At 39.8% G+C, this 7,415-nt stretch overlaps 1 pseudogene; it reads left to right on the top strand.

Annotated features, from left to right (window-relative positions):
* Positions 1-1,655: 1,655 nt before the first annotated feature.
* On the top strand, positions 1,656-2,684 carry LOC102767143 (annotated as a pseudogene).
* Positions 2,685-7,415: the final 4,731 nt, after the last annotated feature.

Genomic DNA, 7,415 nt, shown 5'->3' with positions numbered 1-7,415 from the left:
AACTAATAATCAATGAGTACTCAAGTAATTACTTTAATAGTGAAAGTTAGTGAGATGGAAAGCTTACTCCCTGCTTGCATCACCGTAACCGCGCCTCAGCTTCTGTAATCTCGCTTGCTTCTGCTTCTGCTCCCGCAGGCTCCACTGCTGGTCAAGCTTCTGCTGTCTCAGGTTACGGCCCTCCTCCCCAAACTGCAACAGATACCCGGAAGCTTAACATATAACATAGAGAGAATGTCCAGAATGTATGTATCTGCCATATATGGGAGACAGAGAGCCTGGGAGAACATAAAATGCCAAACCCTGCTTTGTTCAGGGCTCAGCCTCTGGAGAGGACTCCGCTGAGCAGGCACAAGTGCAATTAGACAGTCCTTTTCTGAACCTCTGTGTGCGTTTGGTTTGTGGCTTTCCGCCAGTCTGATTTCTGTCATAACATTAGCATTTTGCCTTTCTCTCTAAAGAAAACTATAAGTTTTAACTGTGCTTCTTATATTTCACATAAATAGAGAATCTAATGGAAATTTTGAAGGAAGAAGAGCGATGGCTCTTCGCAGTAAGCTACTTTGGGAAAAGGAAGTTGACAAAAATAGCATAATGAATTCCTAAACATTTATGACTTAAGCATCAAAATTTATGGAAGGATTTGACATGATAGTTTGCTTTAAAAAGAACATTGAGTACTTGAAATAAAATACATATATATATATATGTATATATATATATATATATGGTGAGTTTTCCACACCACAGGGAATGAGGACTTGGGATTACTCAGCCTCAAGCAGGCACACACAGCAAGTGTGTGGATCTACTTTACATATCCACAGAGAACCTGCAGACATCTGCTGCGGGCATCAGGCCTCTAGTAGAAAATAAACAACAACAACAGAACAAGCAAAAAAATGCAAGAGAAGGGAGACACCTTCATTTTGGCTTCATCATGCCATCTCCCAAGCTGGCAGTACTCAGTGCCTGAAGGGAACTTCCCAGCTCTACATAATTCACCTTGCCCAGGAAGGAAGAGAAGGGTGCTGCCGGCACCAGCTTCCCTCTGGCACGAGGACCTGGGCTTCCCTCGCAGCCCTGGCTTCGTCTGGAAGGACATCCGGTCTAATTAGCATAATACACTTTTATTATTATAGATTCATTCCTAAGAATTGAGGAGAGGCAGAAGAAATACTATAAACAGAATAGAAATAAAAATCTACATCTAGTCTGAGCCAAAATATTTTGTTTCGTAACCTAAACGTACCAGGTCATTATTACTGACACTTTTATATATAGCCCCAGACTTATTACACTTACACAATAAATATAAAATTAGCCCTGGCTGGTTGGCTCAGTTGGTTGGGCCCTTGCCCCATGCCCCAAAATGTTGCCTGTTCAATTCCTAGTCAGGGCACATGTCCCTATTGGGGGCTAGATCCCTAGCGTGTGTGTGTGTGTGTGTGTGTGTGTGTGGGAGGGGGCATGCAGGAGGCAGTTCTGCTCTTACATCGACATTTTCGTTTTTTTCTCTCTCCATTCCTCTATCTCTAAAAACTAATTTTAAAAAACATAATAAATATAAAATTAGTAATAAATTCTTAAGTGTAATATAATTCTACTAAAAATTCCACACAGAACTTGAATATTAAAGAAAATTTCAGGAGTCTCAGCGCGCCTTCCAGCCCAGCCACCTCCCTGCGATCGGATCCTCGGACTTCTCTTGCGGCATGGCCCCCAAATGCCAGTCCTCACTCCCACCGCAAGCAAAGAAACCCAAAGTGCCTCCAGCCCCCAAGCCGGAGAGGTAGCCAACCCCTCAGGACATGCCAAAGGGAGAAAAAGAACAGCAAGAAGCGATTGAACATATTGATGAAGTACAAAATGAAATAGACAGACTTAATTAACAAGCCAGTGAGGAGATTTTGAGAGTAGAACAGAAATATAACAAACTCCGCCAACCATTTTTTCAGAAGAGGTCAGAATTAATCGCTAAAATCCCAAATTTTTGGGTAACGACATTTGTCAACCATCCACAAGTGTCTGCTCTGCTTGGGTTAGAGGATGAAGAGGCGCTGCATTATTTGAAAAGAGTTGAAGTGACAGAATTTGAAGATATTAAATCAGGTTACAGAATAGATTTTTATTTTGATGAAAATCCTTACTTTGAAAATAAAGTTCTCTCCAAAGAGTTTCATCTGAATGAGAGTGGTGATCCATCTTTAAAGTCCACTGAAATCAAATGGAAATCTGGAAAGGATTTGATGAAACGTTCAAGTCAAACACAAAATACAGCCAGCAGGAAGAGACAGCATAAGGAACCAGAAAGCTTCTTTACCTGGTTCACTGACCATTCTGATGAAGGTGCAGATGGGTTGGGAGAAGTCATCAAAGATGATATTTGGCCAAATCCATTACAGTACTACTTGGTTCCTGACATGGATGATGAAGAAGGGGAAGGAGAAGAAGAAGATGATGATGATGATGAAGGAGAGGAAGGATTGGAAGATATTAATGAAGAAGGGGATGAGGATGAAAGTGAAGAAGATGAAGGTGATGATGAGGGGGAAGAAGGAGAGGAAGATGAAGGAGAAGATGACTAATGAACACTGATGGACTCCAACCTTTTTTAATTTTCTCCAGTCCCTGGGAGCAAGTTGCAGTCTTTTTTTTTTTTTTCCTTTTCTCTTTTCCCCCTCTTGTGCTCAGTTGCCCTGTTGCTCCCTTAGCTTGCTGGGAGCTGGAGGTGGCTAGGCCCCTGTGTAGTAGTGCATAGATTTCTAGCTTTTTTTCCTCCTTTCTCTGTATATTGGGCTCAGAGATTATTCTGGGTCTCTATGTGAATATGGACAGTTAGCATTTACCAACATGCATCTGTCTACTTTTTCTTGTTTAAAAAAAGAAAAAGAATACTTTAAAAAGAGGGAGTTATAGAAGGTCAGCAAAGGGTGGGTTTGAGGTATTTGGGTGGGTTAAGTGGACATTTTAACAACATGACTTCTCCTTTGGCATGTTTAATTGTGATGTTTAACGGACATCCTTCAGTCTAAGATGACACTTTTAAAATAAAATTCTCTCCTAATGATGACTTGAGCCCTGCCACTCGATGGGAGAATCAGCAGAACCTGTAGGATCTTATTCGGAATTGACATTTCTCTATTGGAATTTTGTTCTGTTTATTTCTAAATTTTCTTTTTGTTTCACTGGAAAGGAAAGATAATGCTCAGTTTTAAATGTTAAAAGTGTACAAGTTGCTTTGTTACAATAAAACTAAATGTGTACACACAAACACAAAAAAAATTTTTAGAAATAAAACTAAGGGATTACTTAGAATTCCAACCTCCTTATCCAGGAAACCTAAAATCCCATGCTTTAAAATATTCCAAAAGAGTATATTTTTGTTGATTTTTAAAATCTTTATTATTGAAAATATTACATATGTCCCCTTTATTCTCCCATTGCCCCTTATAGCCCTCCCCCACCCCCTGCCCCAGGCCTCTACCACCTCATTGTCTGTGTCCATGGGTTACGTATATATGCATACAAGTTCTTTGGTTGATCTCTTCCTATCCACCCATCCTGGCCTTCCCTCTGAGATTCAACAGTCTTTTCCATGCTTCGATGCCTCTGGATCTATTTTGTTCAACAGTTTATTTTGTTCATTAGATTCCACATATGAGTGAGATCATGTAATACTTGTCTTTCTCTGACTGACTTATTTCTCTTAGCATAATACTCTCCAGGTCCCTTCATGCTGTTTCAAAGGGTAAGAAGTCCTTATTTTTTATTGCTAATAGTATCCGTGGTGCAAATGTAGCATAGCTTTTTTATCCACTCATCTACTGATGGACACTTGGGCTGTTTTCAGAAATTAGCTACTGTAAATTGAGCAGTTATGAAAATAGGGGTGTATACATTTTTCTCATTGGTGTTTCAGGTTTCTTAGGATTATTCCTAGAAGTGGGATCACTAGGTCAAATGGAAGTTCCATATTTAACTTTTTGAGGAAACTCCATACTATTTTCCATAATGGCTGCACCAGAGTATACTTTTCAATCAGAACTCTGGGATAGCCCTAACGTAAGAGGTAGCATGTGTTAAAAGTGGAAGTGAGCAGTTAGAAGATCTGAAGATGAATTGAAGAGATCTTATGGAAAAGTTAGGCCAGTTTCCCCTCTTGGTTATAGCCCTGGTGATTGCCATTAGTCAAGCTCACTTAATAAAGAGAGTGAGCGTCTATAATTGTCATTAATACATTGGAGCTAAAGAAAAAGGAGAGATGCTACTGCAAAAAATTCCTCCTGTTTCTCAGGACTAGGCTCTTCATACACCCACTAAATCTCTTGCAAGAGATCTTGCAACAAATCTCAAATTTGTTTCTAAGGTCAGGGATTTTTATTTGAAATACAGAATTCTAGACCAAATGTTGGTACTAGTCAACCTAGACCCAGTGGTTCTCAGCTCTCTATGTGTATTTGACTCACGTGGAAAGAATTAAAAAGACGGATGCCTGGACCCCACTTGCAGATATTCTGATTTAATTAGCCTGGAGAGAAGCCCAAGCATTGGTATTTTTAAGAGCTTTCCAAATAACAGAAAGAGGACTGGTTGTTGTCATGGCAGGGTACAGATAAATCTCCTGCCAATAACAATTTTTAAGCTGGACAAAATAGAAAAGACAAGTACTTGAAGGCACGGAAGAACAACTAACATTGGGAGGGGATAAATTAGAAAGGAATGATTCTTAAAAAAGAAGGAAAAATACTAGGAAAGTTAAATACATAACAAACTTTTCCCCAAAGGCACCCCTCGGATCCTCTGGGTACAGGTGCAATAAGCAGCAATCTCACTCAGCCAAGGCAATCAGAGAGCAGTGCTGGAGTGTGCCAGGGGAGCTAAAAGTTAAGGAGAAAAAATGTCAGGAGAAGCCACAGAGAAAGGAATCCCAAATTTTGCATACAATTTCTTTCAAATAGCCGATTCCCTAACTGCACAGATTTAGGTTACCCTCCAAAGAACTTAGCAGAAAACTGTAGTTTGGAGGATGAAAAACTGTACAAACACTTTAGCAGCTTCTACATGTATGACAATAGAGTTTGCAGTTCATGTCCTGCCAAGATCCAAGGGCTTGGTAAACAGGTTCAGCTTTTCTTTAAAACTTCAGACATACTCTGGCAGAGGACAGTGGGTGAAAATAAAGACTATCGGCCCTGACCTCTACCTTGTCAAAGTGATATGCAGCTACTCTTTTTTTCTTGCCAAAGGGAGATGTATATTTGTAGGAATGTAACTTCTTCTAGAGGCTCTGCATGTCTTTATCTACAGTGTCATCATGCATTCAAGAATTAAGGAGGAAATTTTATTCTCATCAATTTTTAGTAAAATAGAATGGGATTTATTCTGTCAACTGAAACAGCAGAGAAATAGGTGGACAACATAGAAACAACAGCACTCAAGACATTGACTATCAGTCAAAGAAGGCCAGCATTTCATGAGACAGGAAACCAGTGACTTACACCCTCTGATTCAACCAGGCATTGTTTAGAGAAAGTTTCCAAGTCAAGGTCCAGGGAGGACAGACCTAAATGAAGTGCAGCGGACTTCTTAAGTTGAAGAGACTTTACTATGATTCCAGGGAAGCCATGACAGCAAGAGTTCACAGAACAGAGAGCAAGATAGGAGAGAGCTGCAAAGAGATAACTCATTTTTGGATCATCCCCAGAATCTGAAGCAGGGTTCTGATCAGTGCATGTACCTGGGGACATTACTTGAGGCCGGAAGAGAAACACCATAAAGGATGAGAAGGAACAGTGGCTAAATATCTCACGCGGCCTACAAGAGCGACTGTTCCCTACAGAGAGATTTTGAAAGTCCCATAATGCATGGGGCATTGGTTACTGTACTAAGAATAGAATTGCTTCAGTCCTGGAGAAAATTAACCCCAAAATAATTGCTACTCTGCTCTTGCCTAAGTAAGCAGAAAGGCAGAAGACAAATATATCAAGTTGTTTCAAAGTAATTTTATTGCCTCCCAGAACAAACTCCAAGAATATTTATGGCAATTACAAAGAACAACTAACATCTAGAATTTAAAACTCACAATGCTATAATTGGATGGTTATGCCTCTCCAAAGTTCATATGCTAAAACGTAATTCCCAATATGATGGTGTTAGGAGGTGAGGACTGTGATAGGTGATTAGGTCATGACATCATCATGGGTGTGTATGGGGGCCTTTCCTTCAATTTGTAAAATATGCAACATCTGTGGAGCACAAAAAAACAAAGCACAATAAAATGAGCTATACCTGTATATATAGGATGTGGCAAAGTAGGTTTACAGTTATAAGTATATGAAACACAGTTTATTCTTGTATTATTATTTATTAATTATTGTATTACTAGAGGCCTGGTGCACGAAATTTGTGCACTCAAGGGGGGGGGGGTCCCTCAGCCTGTACTGCACCCTCTTGCAGTCCAGGATCCTCAGGGGATGTCTGACTGATGGCTTAGGCCCACTCCCTGTGAGTGCAACTTCTGGCTGCGCAGCACTCCCCCTGTGGGAGCGCACTGACCACCAGGGGGCAGCTCCTTCATTGAACGTCTGCCCCCTGGTGGTCAGTGCATGTCATAGCAACCTGTTGTTCTGCTGTTTGGTCATTTTGCATATTAGCCTTTTATTATATAGAATTTTCTATAAGAACAACTCTAAAGCTACTTTTGCCCCACCCTGTGTGCGTGTGTATACACATACATATGCATATACAGTTATATATGTAAGTATTTATGTATATATTTATAAAACTTTTTATTTTAGAGTAGTTTTATATAAATGTTACAAAGATAATACAGAAATTTGTCATATACCTCTCACCCTTTCTCCTACTGTTTACATTTTACTACCTTACTATGGTCTCTTTGACACAATTAAGGAACCAGTATTTTCTTAAAAAAATATTTTTATTGAGTTCAGAGAGAAGAAAGGAGAGGGAGAGATAGAAACATGAATTATGAGTGAGAATCATTGATTGGCTGCCCCCACTCCCTTACTGGAACTTGAGCCCTGACCAGGAATCAAACTGTCACCTCCTGATTCATAGGTTGATGCTCAACCACTGAGCCACACTGGCTGGGCCCAGTATTTACTATTAACTAAACTAAATACTTTATTTGTATTTCATTAGTTCTTACCTAACGTCACTTGTCTGTTCTATAATTTCATGCAAGAACTGGATATTCAGTTGTCATGTAAATTGTTACAATTTCTCCAAATACGCTATTGTTTCAAATCTTGGTAGCCTGAAGGAGAATATAGATCAGATATTTTGTAGACTGCCCTTCAATTGGAATTTGTTTACGTTTTTCTCATGGTTAGACTGGGGTTACAGCTTTTGGGGAGACAGGCTACACAGGCAAAGTGCTATTCTCACCA

This window comes from Myotis davidii, unplaced genomic scaffold, assembly GCF_000327345.1.
Source record: "Myotis davidii unplaced genomic scaffold, ASM32734v1 scaffold110, whole genome shotgun sequence".
NCBI lineage: Eukaryota > Metazoa > Chordata > Mammalia > Chiroptera > Vespertilionidae > Myotis > Myotis davidii.
The sequence above is the reverse complement of the archived record's forward strand: the minus strand, read 5'-3'. Positions and strand labels throughout refer to the sequence as shown.